Genomic DNA, 19271 nt, shown 5'->3' with positions numbered 1-19271 from the left:
GAAATGTGCTCATTCGCTTTGGCGCGACGTCGAACTATAAATAAGGCTGTCACTAGCGTGAGCGTCGTGTAAAGTCGGAAAAGTCATCTGCATGGGTGATTGCCAAGTTTGGGGAGCGTTTCGTAGTACGATCAGTGCAATGGGGACGCGGAAACTTGTTGTGTCCCAGTGTTTTGCAGTTGGACGACAAGAGTTTTACACAGTAGCAAAGAGCGAGGCACTGAGTTGGCATGAACAATGGAGAGCACAATGGGGCTCGAGATGTGCTTGTTACCTCAGGTGCTGTGTGGTTGTGGACAAGGTGTGAAATGGACCAATTTGTGACGGCCCTTTCAATTTAAGACGTTCAAAACAGACGGAATTTGCATTCGTAATACCAGAACATCGAAACTGCTTGGAACTCTTGTGTATATGAACGTGTCCGCGCCTTTGTATTCTGGTACCTTCGCCGCTACAAACCAACCAACCATCGTGTCCGTGCACATCAGAGGCGCAAAGAATGGAGAATAGCCAGGCTTGGTCGTGTGTGTAGCTGTAGCTCAGTTGGCAGATCGTTCGCTTAGCGTGTGGACGGTCTCGGGTTCAAGCCCTGGCTCCTCCATGTTTTGTGGTCAGTGCATTGTAAGTGTTGGTCGGGGCGAACATAAACGCACGCAAGAAGTTGCAAAACCAGCGTCACAGACTGATATGATGTATACTGTCATAAGGAGAGCAAGATGTAAGTGTGGGGACCGGCTGTTATCGTGGTGTCATCGAGTGCAGATCTGTCTTAGGTATCACGGCTTAACGTCATTGAAGTCTAGAGGTGGACAACACGTTAGTCATACTCAGAGCGGTGTCTGAACTCTATTTTCGACGTTATGCGTGCCACTTTCATTGTGGCCAACTACGATTTGATACAGAATGCACGAAACCTGAAAGACACCCTCACTGATACATAGAGAGTAGTGTTTGTCTGCGGAATAATGGGAGTGCAAGGGTCTGTGACGTTGATATGACTGTATGTAGCACTACTAGTTATCGGGGGGGTGGCCGTAGCTCAGATGGTAGAGCGCTCGCTTAGTGTGCGAGAGGTACTGGGATCGATACCCAGCGCCTCCAGAATTTTTAACACACCTACATGCGCACCTTGCCATGCAAGTGGAATAATTCCCAACCGGCAGAGGTGTGTAGGCAGATACAAGCGAACGATTAGCATCCACAATTGCGCCGATTTCACGTAAATCCCAGTGCACGTTGCCATTCTTTGCGTGCAGTCGGCTGCTACTGGTGTTGCTGGTTGTGACTGCTGATAACAAATGCCGTAGCAATCAATTCATGGAGTGAGTTGTATGTTTTGCGATAGTCTGTCTCTGACAAGGAAGCACAGGTGATATAGGTGCGAACACAGGAAGCTTGCAGCCCCTCGCTGCCTTCAGACACAGAGCAGCCACACTAGAAGAGCGGCCTAAGCCGTAGGCGAAATGTGCTCATTCGCTTTGGCGCGACGTCGAACTATAAATAAGGCTGTCACTAGCGTGAGCGTCGTGTAAAGTCGGAAAAGTCATCTGCATGGGTGATTGCCAAGTTTGGGGAGCGTTTCGTAGTACGATCAGTGCAATGGGGACGCGGAAACTTGTTGTGTCCCAGTGTTTTGCAGTTGGACGACAAGAGTTTTACACAGTAGCAAAGAGCGAGGCACTGAGTTGGCATGAACAATGGAGAGCACAATGGGGCTCGAGATGTGCTTGTTACCTCAGGTGCTGTGTGGTTGTGGACAAGGAGTGAAATGGACCAATTTGTGACCGCCCTTTCAATTTAAGACGTTCAAAACAGACGGAATTTGCATTCGTAATACCAGAGCATCGAAACTACTTGGAACTCTTGTGTATATGAACGTGTCCGCGCCTTTGTATTCTGGTACCTTCGCCGCTACAAACCAACCAACCATCGTGTCCGTGCACATCAGAGTCGCAAAGAATGGAGAATAGCCAGGCTTGGTCGTGTGTGTAGCTGTAGCTCAGTTGGCAGATCGTTCGCTTAGCGTGTGGACGGTCTCTGGTTCAAGCCCTGGCTCCTCCATGTTTTGTGGTCAGTGCATGGTATGTGTTGGTCGGGGCGAACATAAACGCACGCAAGAAGTTGCAAAACCAGCGTCACAGACTGATATGATGTATACTGTCATAAGGCGAGCAAGATGTAAGTGTGAGGACCGGCTGTTATCGTGGTGTCATCGAGTGCAGATCTGTCTTAGGTATCACGGCTTAACGTCATTGAAGTCTAGAGGTGGACAACACGTTAGTCTTACTCAGAGCGGTGTCTGAACTCTATTTTCGACGTTATGCGTGCCACTTTCATTGTGGCCAACTATGATTCGATACAGAATGCACGAAACCTGAAAGACACCCTCACTGATACATAGAGAGTAGTGTTTGTCTGCGGAATAATGGGAGTGCAAGGGTCTGTGACGTTGATATGACTGTATGTAGCACTACTAGTTATCTGGCTGTAGCTCAGATGGTAGAGCGCTCGCTTAGTGTGCGAGAGGTACTGGGATCGATACCCAGCGCCTCCAGAATTTTTAACACACCTACATGCGCACCTTGCCATGCAAGTGGAATAATTCCCAACCGGCAGAGGTGTGTAGGCAGATACAAGCGAACGATTAGCATCCACAATTGCGCCGATTTCACGTAAATCCCCCTGTGTGCGAGAGGTACTGGGATCGATACCCAGCGCCTCCAGAATTTTTAACACACCTACATGCGCACCTTGCCATGCAAGTGGAATAATTCCCAACCGGCAGAGGTGTGTAGGCAGATACAAGCGAACGATTAGCATCCACAATTGCGTCGATTTCACGTAAATCCCACTGCACGTTGCCATTCTTTGCGTGCAGTCGGCTGCTACTGGTGTTGCTGGTTGTGACTACTGATAACAGATGCCGTAGCAATCAATTCATGGAGTGAGTTGTATGTTTTGCGATAGTCTGTCTCTGACAAGGAAGCACAGGTGATATAGGTGCGAACACAGGAAGCTTGCAGCCCCTCGCTGCCTGCAGACACAGAGCAGCCACACTAGAAGAGCGGCCTAAGCCGTAGGCGAAATGTGCTCATTCGCTTTGGCGCGACGTCGAACTATAAATAAGGCTGTCACTAGCGTGAGCGGTGCGTGAGCGTCGTGTAAAGTCGGAAAAGTCATCTGCATGGGTGATTGCCAAGTTTGGGGAGCGTTTCGTAGTACGATCAGTGCAATGGGGACGCGGAAACTTGTTGTGTCCCAGTGTTTTGCAGTTGGACGACAAGAGTTTTACACAGTAGCAAAGAGCGAGGCACTGAGTTGGCATGAACAATGGAGAGCACAATGGGGCTCGAGATGTGCTTGTTACCTCAGGTGCTGTGTGGTTGTGGACAAGGAGTGAAATGGACCAATTTGTGACCATCCTTTCAATTTAAGACGTTCAAAACAGACGGAATTTGCATTCGTAATACCAGAGCATCGAAACTGCTTGGAACTCTTGTGTATATGAACGTGTCCGCGCCTTTGTATTCTGGTACCTTCACCGCTACAAACCAACCAACCATCGTGTCCGTGCACATCAGAGTCGCAAAGAATGGAGAATAGCCAGGCTTGGTCGTGTGTGTAGCTGTAGCTCAGTTGGCAGATCGTTCGCTTAGCGTGTGGACGGTCTCGGGTTCAAGCCCCGGCTCCTCCATGTTTTGTGGTCAGTGCATGGTAAGTGTTGGTCGGGGCGAACATAAACGCACGCAAGAAGTTGCAAAACCAGCGTCACAGACTGATATGATGTATACTGTCATAAGGAGAGCAAGATGTAAGTGTGGGGACCGGCTGTTATCGTGGTGTCATCGAGTGCAGATGTGTCTTAGGTATCACGGCTTAACGTCATTGAAGTCTAGAGGTGGACAACACGTTCGTCTTACTCAGAGCGGTGTCTGAACTCTATTTTCGACGTTATGCGTGCCACTTTCATTGTGGCCAACTACGATTCGATACAGAATGCACGAAACCTGAAAGACACCCTCACTGATACATAGAGAGTAGTGTTTGTCTGCGGAATAATGGGAGTGCAAGGGTCTGTGACGTTGATATGACTGTATGTAGCACTACTAGTTATCGGGGGGGTGGGCGTAGCTCAGATGGTAGAGCGCTCGCTTAGTGTGCGAGAGGTACTGGCATCGATACCCAGCGCCTCCAGAATTTTTAACACACCTACATGCGCACCTTGCCATGCAAGTGGAATAATTCCCAACCGGCAGAGGTGTGTAGGCAGATACAAGCGAACGATTAGCATCCACAATTGCGCCGATTTCACGTAAATCCCACTGCACGTTGCCATTCTTTGCGTGCAGTCGGCTGCTACTGGTGTTGCTGGTTGTGACTGCTGATAACAGATGCCGTAGCAATCAATTCATGGAGTGAGTTGTATGTTTTGCGATCGTCTGTCTCTGACAAGGAAGCACAGGTGATATAGGTGCGAACACAGGAAGCTTGCAGCCCCTCGCTGCCTGCAGACACAGAGCAGCCACACTAGAAGAGCGGCCTAAGCAGTAGGCGAAATGTGCTCATTCGCTTTGGCGCGACGTCGAACTATAAATAAGGCTGTCACTAGCGTGAGCGTCGTGTAAAGTCGGAAAAGTCATCTGCATGGGTGATTGCCAAGTTTGGGGAGCGTTTCGTAGTACGATCAGTGCAATGGGGACGCGGAAACTTGTTGTGTCCCAGTGTTTTGCAGTTGGACGACAAGAGTTTTACACAGTAGCAAAGAGCGAGGCACTGAGTTGGCATGAACAATGGAGAGCACAATGGGGCTCGAGATGTGCTTGTTACCTCAGGTGCTGTGTGGTTGTGGACAAAAAGTGAAATGGACCAATTTGTGACCGCCCTTTCAATTTAAGACGTTCAAAACAGACGGAATTTGCATTCGTAATACCAGAGCATCGAAACTACTTGGAACTCTTGTGTATATGAACGTGTCCGCGCCTTTGTATTCTGGTACCTTCGCCGCTACAAACCAACCAACCATCGTGTCCGTGCACATCAGAGTCGCAAAGAATGGAGAATAGGCAGGCTTGGTCGTGTGTGTAGCTGTAGCTCAGTTGGCAGATCGTTCGCTTAGCGTGTGGACGGTCTCGGGTTCAAGACCTGGCTCCTCCATGTTTTGTGGTCAGTGCATGGTATGTGTTGGTCGGGGCGAACATAAACGCACGCAAGAAGTTGCAAAACCAGCGTCACAGACTGATATGATGTATACTGTCATAAGGCGAGCAAGATGTAAGTGTGAGGACCGGCTGTTATCGTGGTGTCATCGAGTGCAGATCTGTCTTAGGTATCACGGCTTAACGTCATTGAAGTCTAGAGGTGGACAACACGTTAGTCTTACTCAGAGCGGTGTCTGAACTCTATTTTCGACGTTATGCGTGCCACTTTCATTGTGGCCAACTACGATTCGATACAGAATGCACGAAACCTGAAAGACACCCTCACTGATACATAGAGAGTAGTGTTTGTCTGCGGAATAATGGGAGTGCAAGGGTCTGTGACGTTGATATGACTGTATGTAGCACTACTAGTTATAGGGGGGTGGGCGTAGCTCAGATGGTAGAGCGCTCGCTTAGTGTGCGAGAGGTACTGGGATCGATACCCATCGCCTCCAGAATTTTTAACACACCTACATGCGCACCTTGCCATGCAAGTGGAATAATTCCCAACCGGCAGAGGTGTGTAGGCAGATACAAGCGAACGATTAGCATCCACAATTGCGCCGATTTCACGTAAATCCCACTGCACGTTGCCATTCTTTGCGTGCAGTCGGCTGCTACTGGTGTTGCTGGTTGTGACTGCTGATAACAGATGCCGTAGCAATCAATTCATGGAGTGAGTTGTATGTTTTGCGATAGTCTGTCTCTGACAAGGAAGCACAGGTGATATAGGTGCGAACACAGGAAGCTTGCAGCCCCTCGCTGCCTGCAGACACAGAGCAGCCACACTAGAAGAGCGGCCTAAGCCGTAGGCGAAATGTGCTCAATCGCTTTGGCGCGACGTCGAACTATAAATAAGGCTGTCACTAGCGTGAGCGTCGTGTAAAGTCGGAAAAGTCATCTGCATGGGTGATTGCCAAGTTTGGGGAGCGTTTCGTAGTACGATCAGTGCAATGGGGACGCGGAAACTTGTTGTGTCCCAGTGTTTTGCAGTTGGACGACAAGAGTTTTACACAGTAGCAAAGAGCGAGGCACTGAGTTGGCATGAACAATGGAGAGCACAATGGGGCTCGAGATGTGCTTGTTACATCAGGTGCTGTGTGGTTGTGGACAAGGAGTGAAATGGACCAATTTGTGACCGCCCTTTCAATTTAAGACGTTCAAAACAGACGGAATTTGCATTCGTAATACCAGAGCATCGAAACTACTTGGAACTCTTGTGTATATGAACGTGTCCGCGCCTTTGTATTCTGGTACCTTCGCCGCTACAAACCAACCAACCATCGTGTCCGTGCACATCAGAGTCGCAAAGAATGGAGAATAGCCAGGCTTGGTCGTGTGTGTAGCTGTAGCTCAGTTGGCAGATCGTTCGCTTAGCGTGTGGACGGTCTCGGGTTCAAGCCCCGGCTCCTCCATGTTTTGTGGTCAGTGCATGGTATGTGTTGGTCGGGGCGAACATAAACGCACGCAAGAAGTTGCAAAACCAGCGTCACAGACTGATATGATGTATACTGTCATAAGGCGAGCAAGATGTAAGTGTGAGGACCGGCTGTTATCGTGGTGTCATCGAGTGCAGATCTGTCTTAGGTATCACGGCTTAACGTCATTGAAGTCTAGAGGTGGACAACACGTTAGTCTTACTCAGAGCGGTGTCTGAACTCTATTTTCGACGTTATGCGTGCCACTTTCATTGTGGCCAACTACGATTCGATACAGAATGCACGAAACCTGAAAGACACCCTCACTGATACATAGAGAGTAGTGTTTGTCTGCGGAATAATGGGAGTGCAAGGGTCTGTGACGTTGATATGACTGTATGTAGCACTACTAGTTATAGGGGGGTGGGCGTAGCTCAGATGGTAGAGCGCTCGCTTAGTGTGCGAGAGGTACTGGGATCGATACCCATCGCCTCCAGAATTTTTAACACACCTACATGCGCACCTTGCCATGCAAGTGGAATAATTCCCAACCGGCAGAGGTGTGTAGGCAGATACAAGCGAACGATTAGCATCCACAATTGCGCCGATTTCATGTAAATCCCACTGCACGTTGCCATTCTTTGCGTGCAGTCGGCTGCTACTGGTGTTGCTGGTTGTGACTGCTGATAACAGATGCCGTAGCAATCAATTCATGGAGTGAGTTGTATGTTTTGCGATAGTCTGTCTCTGACAAGGAAGCACAGGTGATATAGGTGCGAACACAGGAAGCTTGCAGCCCCTCGCTGCCTGCAGACACAGAGCAGCCACACTAGAAGAGCGGCCTAAGCAGTAGGCGAAATGTGCTCATTCGCTTTGGCGCGACGTCAAACTATAAATAAGGCTGTCACTAGCGTGAGCGTTGCGTGAGCGTCGTGTAAAGTCGGAAAAGTCATCTGCATGGGTGATTGCCAAGTTTGGGGAGCGTTTCGTAGTACGATCAGTGCAATGGGGACGCGGAAACTTGTTGTGTCCCAGTGTTTTGCAGTTGGACGACAAGAGTTTTACACAGTAGCAAAGAGCGAGGCACTGAGTTGGCATGAACAATGGAGAGCACAATGGGGCTCGAGATGTGCTTGTTACCTCAGGTGCTGTGTGGTTGTGGTCAAGGAGTGAAATGGACCAATTTGTGACCGCCCTTTCAATTTAAGACGTTCAAAACAGACGGAATTTGCATTCGTAATACCAGAGCATCGAAACTACTTGGAACTCTTGTGTATATGAACGTGTCCGCGCCTTTGTATTCTGGTACCTTCGCCGCTACAAACCAACCAACCATCGTGTCCGTGCACATCAGAGTCGCAAAGAATGGAGAATAGCCAGGCTTGGTCGTGTGTGTAGCTGTAGCTCAGTTGGCAGATCGTTCGCTTAGCGTGTGGACGGTCTCGGGTTCAAGCCCTGGCTCCTCCATGTTTTGTGGTCAGTGCATGGTATGTGTTGGTCGGGGCGAACATAAACGCACGCAAGAAGTTGCAAAACCAGCGTCACAGACTGATATGATGTATACTGTCATAAGGCGAGCAAGATGTAAGTGTGAGGACCGGCTGTTATCGTGGTGTCATCGAGTGCAGATCTGTCTTAGGTATCACGGCTTAACGTCATTGAAGTCTAGAGGTGGACAACACGTTAGTCTTACTCAGAGCGGTGTCTGAACTCTATTTTCGACGTTATGCGTGCCACTTTCATTGTGGCCAACTACGATTCGATACAGAATGCACGAAACCTGAAAGACACCCTCACTGATACATAGAGAGTAGTGTTTGTCTGCGGAATAATGGGAGTGCAAGGGTCTGTGACGTTGATATGACTGTATGTAGCACTACTAGTTATAGGGGGGTGGGCGTAGCTCAGATGGTAGAGCGCTCGCTTGGTGTGCGAGTGGTACTGGGATCGATACCCAGCGCCTCCAGAATTTTTAACACACCTACATGCGCACCTTGCCATGCAAGTGGAATAATTCCCAACCGGCAGAGGTGTGTAGGCAGATACAAGCGAACGATTAGCATCCACAATTGCGCCGATTTCACGTAAATCCCACTGCACGTTGCCATTCTTTGCGTGCAGTCGGCTGCTACTGGTGTTGCTGGTTGTGACTGCTGATAACAGATGCCGTAGCAATCAATTCATGGAGTGAGTTGTATGTTTTGCGATAGTCTGTCTCTGACAAGGAAGCACAGGTGATATAGGTGCGAACACAGGAAGCTTGCAGCCCCTCGCTGCCTGCAGACACAGAGCAGCCACACTAGAAGAGCGGCCTAAGCCGTAGGCGAAATGTGCTCATTCGCTTTGGCGCGACGTCGAACTATAAATAAGGCTGTCACTAGCGTGAGCGTCGAGTAAAGTCGGAAAAGTCATCTGCATGGGTGATTGCCAAGTTTGGGGAGCGTTTCGTAGTACGATCAGTGCAATGGGGACGCGGAAACTTGTTGTGTCCCAGTGTTTTGCAGTTGGACGACAAGAGTTTTACACAGTAGCAAAGAGCGAGGCACTGAGTTGGCATGAACAATGGAGAGCACAATGGGGCTCGAGATGTGCTTGTTACCTCAGGTGCTGTGTGGTTGTGGACAAGGAGTGAAATGGACCAATTTGTGACCGCCCTTTCAATTTAAGACGTTCAAAACAGACGGAATTTGCATTCGTAATACCAGAGCATCGAAACTACTTGGAACTCTTGTGTATATGAACGTGTCCGCGCCTTTGTATTCTGGTACCTTCGCCGCTACAAACCAACCAACCATCGTGTCCGTGCACATCAGAGTCGCAAAGAATGGAGAATAGCCAGGCTTGGTCGTGTGTGTAGCTGTAGCTCAGTTGGCAGATCGTTCGCTTAGCGTGTGGACGGTCTCGGGTTCAAGCCCCGGCTCCTCCATGTTTTGTGGTCAGTGCATGGTATGTGTTGGTCGGGGCGAACATAAACGCACGCAAGAAGTTGCAAAACCAGCGTCACAGACTGATATGATGTATACTGTCATAAGGCGAGCAAGATGTAAGTGTGAGGACCGGCTGTTATCGTGGTGTCATCGAGTGCAGATCTGTCTTAGGTATCACGGCTTAACGTCATTGAAGTCTAGAGGTGGACAACACGTTAGTCTTACTCAGAGCGGTGTCTGAACTCTATTTTCGACGTTATGCGTGCCACTTTCATTGTGGCCAACTACGATTCGATACAGAATGCACGAAACCTGAAAGACACCCTCACTGATACATAGAGAGTAGTGTTTGTCTGCGGAATAATGGGAGTGCAAGGGTCTGTGACGTTGATATGACTGTATGTAGCACTACTAGTTATCTGGCTGTAGCTCAGATGGTAGAGCGCTCGCTCAGTGTGCGAGAGGTACTGGGATCGATACCCAGCGCCTCCAGAATTTTTAACACACCTACATGCGCACCTTGCCATGCAAGTGGAATAATTCCCAACCGGCAGAGGTGTGTAGGCAGATACAAGCGAACGATTAGCATCCACAATTGCGCCGATTTCACGTAAATCCCACTGCACGTTGCCATTCTTTGCGTGCAGTCGGCTGCTACTGGTGTTGCTGGTTGTGACTGCTGATAACAGATGCCGTAGCAATCAATTCATGGAGTGAGTTGTATGTTTTGCGATAGTCTGTCTCTGACAAGGAAGCACAGGTGATATAGGTGCGAACACAGGAAGCTTGCAGCCCCTCGCTGCCTGCAGACACAGAGCAGCCACACTAGAAGAGCGGCCTAAGCCGTAGGCGAAATGTGCTCATTCGCTTTGGCGCGACGTCGAACTATAAATAAGGCTGTCACTAGCGTGAGCGTTGCGTGAGCGTCGTGTAAAGTCGGAAAAGTCATCTGCATGGGTGATTGCCAAGTTTGGGGAGCGTTTCGTAGTACGATCAGTGCAATGGGGACGCGGAAACTTGTTGTGTCCCAGTGTTTTGCAGTTGGACGACAAGAGTTTTACACAGTAGCAAAGAGCGAGGCACTGAGTTGGCATGAACAATGGAGAGCACAATGGGGCTCGAGATGTGCTTGTTACCTCAGGTGCTGTGTGGTTGTGGTCAAGGAGTGAAATGGACCAATTTGTGACCGCCCTTTCAATTTAAGACGTTCAAAACAGACGGAATTTGCATTCGTAATACCAGAGCATCGAAACTACTTGGAACTCTTGTGTATATGAACGTGTCCGCGCCTTTGTATTCTGGTACCTTCGCCGCTACAAACCAACCAACCATCGTGTCCGTGCACATCAGAGTCGCAAAGAATGGAGAATAGCCAGGCTTGGTCGTGTGTGTAGCTGTAGCTCAGTTGGCAGATCGTTCGCTTAGCGTGTGGACGGTCTCGGGTTCAAGCCCTGGCTCCTCCATGTTTTGTGGTCAGTGCATGGTATGTGTTGGTCGGGGCGAACATAAACGCACGCAAGAAGTTGCAAAACCAGCGTCACAGACTGATATGATGTATACTGTCATAAGGCGAGCAAGATGTAAGTGTGAGGACCGGCTGTTATCGTGGTGTCATCGAGTGCAGATCTGTCTTAGGTATCACGGCTTAACGTCATTGAAGTCTAGAGGTGGACAACACGTTAGTCTTACTCAGAGCGGTGTCTGAACTCTATTTTCGACGTTATGCGTGCCACTTTCATTGTGGCCAACTACGATTCGATACAGAATGCACGAAACCTGAAAGACACCCTCACTGATACATAGAGAGTAGTGTTTGTCTGCGGAATAATGGGAGTGCAAGGGTCTGTGACGTTGATATGACTGTATGTAGCACTACTAGTTATCTGGCTGTAGCTCAGATGGTAGAGCGCTCGCTCAGTGTGCGAGAGGTACTGGGATCGATACCCAGCGCCTCCAGAATTTTTAACACACCTACATGCGCACCTTGCCATGCAAGTGGAATAATTCCCAACCGGCAGAGGTGTGTAGGCAGATACAAGCGAACGATTAGCATCCACAATTGCGCCGATTTCACGTAAATCCCACTGCACGTTGCCATTCTTTGCGTGCAGTCGGCTGCTACTGGTGTTGCTGGTTGTGACTGCTGATAACAGATGCCGTAGCAATCAATTCATGGAGTGAGTTGTATGTTTTGCGATAGTCTGTCTCTGACAAGGAAGCACAGGTGATATAGGTGCGAACACAGGAAGCTTGCAGCCCCTCGCTGCCTGCAGACACAGAGCAGCCACACTAGAAGAGCGGCCTAAGCCGTAGGCGAAATGTGCTCATTCGCTTTGGCGCGACGTCGAACTATAAATAAGGCTGTCACTAGCGTGAGCGTTGCGTGAGCGTCGTGTAAAGTCGGAAAAGTCATCTGCATGGGTGATTGCCAAGTTTGGGGAGCGTTTCGTAGTACGATCAGTGCAATGGGGACGCGGAAACTTGTTGTGTCCCAGTGTTTTGCAGTTGGACGACAAGAGTTTTACACAGTAGCAAAGAGCGAGGCACTGAGTTGGCATGAACAATGGAGAGCACAATGGGGCTCGAGATGTGCTTGTTACCTCAGGTGCTGTGTGGTTGTGGTCAAGGAGTGAAATGGACCAATTTGTGACCGCCCTTTCAATTTAAGACGTTCAAAACAGACGGAATTTGCATTCGTAATACCAGAGCATCGAAACTACTTGGAACTCTTGTGTATATGAACGTGTCCGCGCCTTTGTATTCTGGTACCTTCGCCGCTACAAACCAACCAACCATCGTGTCCGTGCACATCAGAGTCGCAAAGAATGGAGAATAGCCAGGCTTGGTCGTGTGTGTAGCTGTAGCTCAGTTGGCAGATCGTTCGCTTAGCGTGTGGACGGTCTCGGGTTCAAGCCCTGGCTCCTCCATGTTTTGTGGTCAGTGCATGGTATGTGTTGGTCGGGGCGAACATAAACGCACGCAAGAAGTTGCAAAACCAGCGTCACAGACTGATATGATGTATACTGTCATAAGGCGAGCAAGATGTAAGTGTGAGGACCGGCTGTTATCGTGGTGTCATCGAGTGCAGATCTGTCTTAGGTATCACGGCTTAACGTCATTGAAGTCTAGAGGTGGACAACACGTTAGTCTTACTCAGAGCGGTGTCTGAACTCTATTTTCGACGTTATGCGTGCCACTTTCATTGTGGCCAACTACGATTCGATACAGAATGCACGAAACCTGAAAGACACCCTCACTGATACATAGAGAGTAGTGTTTGTCTGCGGAATAATGGGAGTGCAAGGGTCTGTGACGTTGATATGACTGTATGTAGCACTACTAGTTATAGGGGGGTGGGCGTAGCTCAGATGGTAGAGCGCTCGCTTGGTGTGCGAGTGGTACTGGGATCGATACCCAGCGCCTCCAGAATTTTTAACACACCTACATGCGCACCTTGCCATGCAAGTGGAATAATTCCCAACCGGCAGAGGTGTGTAGGCAGATACAAGCGAACGATTAGCATCCACAATTGCGCCGATTTCACGTAAATCCCACTGCACGTTGCCATTCTTTGCGTGCAGTCGGCTGCTACTGGTGTTGCTGGTTGTGACTGCTGATAACAGATGCCGTAGCAATCAATTCATGGAGTGAGTTGTATGTTTTGCGATAGTCTGTCTCTGACAAGGAAGCACAGGTGATATAGGTGCGAACACAGGAAGCTTGCAGCCCCTCGCTGCCTGCAGACACAGAGCAGCCACACTAGAAGAGCGGCCTAAGCCGTAGGCGAAATGTGCTCATTCGCTTTGGCGCGACGTCGAACTATAAATAAGGCTGTCACTAGCGTGAGCGTCGTGTAAAGTCGGAAAAGTCATCTGCATGGGTGATTGCCAAGTTTGGGGAGCGTTTCGTAGTACGATCAGTGCAATGGGGACGCGGAAACTTGTTGTGTCCCAGTGTTTTGCAGTTGGACGACAAGAGTTTTACACAGTAGCAAAGAGCGAGGCACTGAGTTGGCATGAACAATGGAGAGCACAATGGGGCTCGAGATGTGCTTGTTACCTCAGGTGCTGTGTGGTTGTGGACAAGGAGTGAAATGGACCAATTTGTGACCGCCCTTTCAATTTAAGACGTTCAAAACAGACGGAATTTGCATTCGTAATACCAGAGCATCGAAACTACTTGGAACTCTTGTGTATATGAACGTGTCCGCGCCTTTGTATTCTGGTACCTTCGCCGCTACAAACCAACCAACCATCGTGTCCGTGCACATCAGAGTCGCAAAGAATGGAGAATAGCCAGGCTTGGTCGTGTGTGTAGCTGTAGCTCAGTTGGCAGATCGTTCGCTTAGCGTGTGGACGGTCTCGGGTTCAAGCCCCGGCTCCTCCATGTTTTGTGGTCAGTGCATGGTATGTGTTGGTCGGGGCGAACATAAACGCACGCAAGAAGTTGCAAAACCAGCGTCACAGACTGATATGATGTATACTGTCATAAGGCGAGCAAGATGTAAGTGTGAGGACCGGCTGTTATCGTGGTGTCATCGAGTGCAGATCTGTCTTAGGTATCACGGCTTAACGTCATTGAAGTCTAGAGGTGGACAACACGTTAGTCTTACTCAGAGCGGTGTCTGAACTCTATTTTCGACGTTATGCGTGCCACTTTCATTGTGGCCAACTACGATTCGATACAGAATGCACGAAACCTGAAAGACACCCTCACTGATACATAGAGAGTAGTGTTTGTCTGCGGAATAATGGGAGTGCAAGGGTCTGTGACGTTGATATGACTGTATGTAGCACTACTAGTTATCTGGCTGTAGCTCAGATGGTAGAGCGCTCGCTCAGTGTGCGAGAGGTACTGGGATCGATACCCAGCGCCTCCAGAATTTTTAACACACCTACATGCGCACCTTGCCATGCAAGTGGAATAATTCCCAACCGGCAGAGGTGTGTAGGCAGATACAAGCGAACGATTAGCATCCACAATTGCGCCGATTTCACGTAAATCCCACTGCACGTTGCCATTCTTTGCGTGCAGTCGGCTGCTACTGGTGTTGCTGGTTGTGACTGCTGATAACAGATGCCGTAGCAATCAATTCATGGAGTGAGTTGTATGTTTTGCGATAGTCTGTCTCTGACAAGGAAGCACAGGTGATATAGGTGCGAACACAGGAAGCTTGCAGCCCCTCGCTGCCTGCAGACACAGAGCAGCCACACTAGAAGAGCGGCCTAAGCCGTAGGCGAAATGTGCTCATTCGCTTTGGCGCGACGTCGAACTATAAATAAGGCTGTCACTAGCGTGAGCGTTGCGTGAGCGTCGTGTAAAGTCGGAAAAGTCATCTGCATGGGTGATTGCCAAGTTTGGGGAGCGTTTCGTAGTACGATCAGTGCAATGGGGACGCGGAAACTTGTTGTGTCCCAGTGTTTTGCAGTTGGACGACAAGAGTTTTACACAGTAGCAAAGAGCGAGGCACTGAGTTGGCATGAACGATGGAGAGCACAATGGGGCTCGAGATGTGCTTGTTACCTCAGGTGCTGTGTGGTTGTGGTCAAGGAGTGAAATGGACCAATTTGTGACCGCCCTTTCAATTTAAGACGTTCAAAACAGACGGAATTTGCATTCGTAATACCAGAGCATCGAAACTACTTGGAACTCTTGTGTATATGAACGTGTCCGCGCCTTTGTATTCTGGTACCTTCGCCGCTACAAACCAACCAACCATCGTGTCCGTGCACATCAGAGTCGCAAAGAATGGAGAATAGCCAGGCTTGGTCGTGTGTGTAGCTGTAGCTCAGTTGGCAGATCGTTCGCTTAGCGTGTGGACGGTCTCGGGTTCAAGCCCTGGCTCCTCCATGTTTTGTGGTCAGTGCATGGTATGTGTTGGTCGGGGCGAACATAAACGCACGCAAGAAGTTGCAAAACCAGCGTCACAGACTGATATGATGTATACTGTCATAAGGCGAGCAAGATGTAAGTGTGAGGACCGGCTGTTATCGTGGTGTCATCGAGTGCAGATCTGTCTTAGGTATCACGGCTTAACGTCATTGAAGTCTAGAGGTGGACAACACGTTAGTCTTACTCAGAGCGGTGTCTGAACTCTATTTTCGACGTTATGCGTGCCACTTTCATTGTGGCCAACTACGATTCGATACAGAATGCACGAAACCTGAAAGACACCCTCACTGATACATAGAGAGTAGTGTTTGTCTGCGGAATAATGGGAGTGCAAGGGTCTGTGACGTTGATATGACTGTATGTAGCACTACTAGTTATCGGGGGGGGTGGGCGTAGCTCAGATGGTAGAGCGCTCGCTTAGTGTGCGAGAGGTACTGGGATCGATACCCAGCGCCTCCAGAATTTTTAACACACCTACATGCGCACCTTGCCATGCAAGTGGAATAATTCCCAACCGGCAGAGGTGTGTAGGCAGATACAAGCGAACGATTAGCATCCACAATTGCGCCGATTTCACGTAAATCCCACTGCACGTTGCCATTCTTTGCGTGCAGTCGGCTGCTACTGGTGTTGCTGGTTGTGACTGCTGATAACAGATGCGTAGCAATCAATTCATGGAGTGAGTTGTATGTTTTGCGATAGTCTGTCTCTGACAAGGAAGCACAGGTGATATAGGTGCGAACACAGGAAGCTTGCAGCCCCTCGCTGCCTGCAGACACAGAGCAGCCACACTAGAAGAGCGGCCTAAGCCGTAGGCGAAATGTGCTCATTCGCTTTGGCGCGACGTCGAACTATAAATAAGGCTGTCACTAGCGTGAGCGTCGTGTAAAGTCGGAAAAGTCATCTGCATGGGTGATTGCCAAGTTTGGGGAGCGTTTCGTAGTACGATCAGTGCAATGGGGACGCGGAAACTTGTTGTGTCCCAGTGTTTTGCAGTTGGACGACAAGAGTTTTACACAGTAGCAAAGAGCGAGGCACTGAGTTGGCATGAACAATGGAGAGCACAATGGGGCTCGAGATGTGCTTGTTACCTCAGGTGCTGTGTGGTTGTGGACAAGGAGTGAAATGGACCAATTTGTGACCGCCCTTTCAATTTAAGACGTTCAAAACAGACGGAATTTGCATTCGTAATACCAGAGCATCGAAACTACTTGGAACTCTTGTGTATATGAACGTGTCCGCGCCTTTGTATTCTGGTACCTTCGCCGCTACAAACCAACCAACCATCGTGTCCGTGCACATCAGAGTCGCAAAGAATGGAGAATATCCAGGCTTGGTCGTGTGTGTAGCTGTAGCTCAGTTGGCAGATCGTTCGCTTAGCGTGTGGACGGTCTCGGGTTCAAGCCCCGGCTCCTCCATGTTTTGTGGTCAGTGCATGGTATGTGTTGGTCGGGGCGAACATAAACGCACGCAAGAAGTTGCAAAACCAGCGTCACAGACTGATATGATGTATACTGTCATAAGGCGAGCAAGATGTATGTGTGAGGACCGGCTGTTATCGTGGTGTCATCGAGTGCAGATCTGTCTTAGGTATCACGGCTTAACGTCATTGAAGTCTAGAGGTGGACAACACGTTAGTCTTACTCAGAGCGGTGTCTGAACTCTATTTTCGACGTTATGCGTGCCACTTTCATTGTGGCCAACTACGATTCGATACAGAATGCACGAAACCTGAAAGACACCCTCACTGATACATAGAGAGTAGTGTTTGTCTGCGGAATAATGGGAGTGCAAGGGTCTGTGACGTTGATATGACTGTATGTAGCACTACTAGTTATCTGGCTGTAGCTCAGATGGTAGAGCGCTCGCATAGTGTGCGAGAGGTACTGGGATCGATACCCAGCGCCTCCAGAATTTTTAACACACCTACATGCGCACCTTGCCATGCAAGTGGAATAATTCCCAACCGGCAGAGGTGTGTAGGCAGATACAAGCGAACGATTAGCATCCACAATTGCGCCGATTTCACGTAAATCCCACTTAGTGTGCGAGAGGTACTGGGATCGATACCCAGCGCCTCCAGAATTTTTAACACACCTACATGCGCACCTTGCCATGCAAGTGGAATAATTCCCAACCGGCAGAGGTGTGTAGGCAGATACAAGCGAACGATTAGCATCCACAATTGCGCCGATTTCACGTAAATCCCACTGCACGTTGCCATTCTTTGCGTGCAGTCGGCTGCTACTGGTTTTGCTGGTTGTGACTTCTGATAACAGATGCCGTAGCAATCAATTCATGGAGTGAGTTGTATGTTTTGCGATAGTCTGACTCTGACAAGGAAGCACAGGTGATATAGGTGCGAACACAGGAAGCTTGCAGCCCCTCGCTGCCTGCAGACACAGAGCAGCCACACTAGAAGAGCGGCCTAAGCCGTAGGCGAAATGTGCTCATTCGCTTTGGCGCGACGTCGAACTATAAATAAGGCTGTCACTAGCGTGAGCGTTGCGTGAGCGTCGTGTAAAGTCGGAAAAGTCATCTGCATGGGTGATTGCCAAGTTTGGGGAGCGTTTCGTAGTACGATCAGTGCAATGGGGACGCGGAAACTTGTTGTGTCCCAGTGTTTTGCAGTTGGACGACAAGAGTTTTACACAGTAGCAAAGAGCGAGGCACTGAGTTGGCATGAACGATGGAGAGCACAATGGGGCTCGAGATGTGCTTGTTACCTCAGGTGCTGTGTGGTTGTGGTCAAGGAGTGAAATGGACCAATTTGTGACCGCCCTTTCAATTTAAGACGTTCAAAACAGACGGAATTTGCATTCGTAATACCAGAGCATCGAAACTACTTGGAACTCTTGTGTATATGAACGTGTCCGCGCCTTTGTATTCTGGTACCTTCGCCGCTACAAACCAACCAACCATCGTGTCCGTGCACATCAGAGTCGCAAAGAATGGAGAATAGCCAGGCTTGGTCGTGTGTGTAGCTGTAGCTCAGTTGGCAGATCGTTCGCTTAGCGTGTGGACGGTCTCGGGTTCAAGCCCTGGCTCCTCCATGTTTTGTGGTCAGTGCATGGTATGTGTTGGTCGGGGCGAACATAAACGCACGCAAGAAGTTGCAAAACCAGCGTCACAGACTGATATGATGTATACTGTCATAAGGCGAGCAAGATGTAAGTGTGAGGACCGGCTGTTATCGTGGTGTCATCGAGTGCAGATCTGTCTTAGGTATCACGGCTTAACGTCATTGAAGTCTAGAGGTGGACAACACGTTAGTCTTACTCAGAGCGGTGTCTGAACTCTATTTTCGACGTTATGCGTGCCACTTTCATTGTGGCCAACTACGATTCGATACAGAATGCACGAAACCTGAAAGACACCCTCACTGATACATAGAGAGTAGTGTTTGTCTGCGGAATAATGGGAGTGCAAGGGTCTGTGACGTTGATATGACTGTATGTAGCACTACTAGTTATAGGGGGGTGGGCGTAGCTCAGATGGTAGAGCGCTCGCTTAGTGTGCGAGAGGTACTGGGATCGATACCCAGCGCCTCCAGAATTTTTAACACACCTACATGCGCACCTTGCCATGCAAGTGGAATAATTCCCAACCGGCAGAGGTGTGTAGGCAGATACAAGCGAACGATTAGCATCCACAATTGCGCCGATTTCACGTAAATCCCACTGCACGTTGCCATTCTTTGCGTGCAGTCGGCTGCTACTGGTGTTGCTGGTTGTGACTGCTGATAACAGATGCGTAGCAATCAATTCATGGAGTGAGTTGTATGTTTTGCGATAGTCTGTCTCTGACAAGGAAGCACAGGTGATATAGGTGCGAAC

At 49.3% G+C, this 19271-nt stretch overlaps 4 non-coding genes across 4 annotated transcripts; all 4 read left to right on the top strand.

Annotated features, from left to right (window-relative positions):
* Positions 1–8508: 8508 nt before the first annotated feature.
* Trnat-ggu (transfer RNA threonine (anticodon GGU)) lies at positions 8509–8582 on the top strand. The gene has a single exon. It is a non-coding gene; the product is annotated as a tRNA-Thr (tRNA).
* A 4313-nt stretch (positions 8583–12895) lies between these two features.
* Positions 12896–12969, top strand: Trnat-ggu (transfer RNA threonine (anticodon GGU)). Its single transcript has one exon. It is a non-coding gene; the product is annotated as a tRNA-Thr (tRNA).
* Positions 12970–15820: 2851 nt separating this feature from the next.
* Trnat-agu (transfer RNA threonine (anticodon AGU)) lies at positions 15821–15894 on the top strand. Its single transcript has one exon. It is a non-coding gene; the product is annotated as a tRNA-Thr (tRNA).
* A 3019-nt stretch (positions 15895–18913) lies between these two features.
* Trnat-agu (transfer RNA threonine (anticodon AGU)) lies at positions 18914–18987 on the top strand. Its single transcript has one exon. It is a non-coding gene; the product is annotated as a tRNA-Thr (tRNA).
* The last annotated feature ends 284 nt before the right edge of the window (positions 18988–19271 follow it).

The sequence above is a fragment of the Schistocerca gregaria genome, unplaced genomic scaffold (assembly GCF_023897955.1).
Source record: "Schistocerca gregaria isolate iqSchGreg1 unplaced genomic scaffold, iqSchGreg1.2 ptg000180l, whole genome shotgun sequence".
Lineage (NCBI taxonomy): Eukaryota > Metazoa > Arthropoda > Insecta > Orthoptera > Acrididae > Schistocerca > Schistocerca gregaria.
Note: the sequence above shows the minus strand (reverse complement) of the source record. Positions and strands in the feature narration are given on the sequence as shown.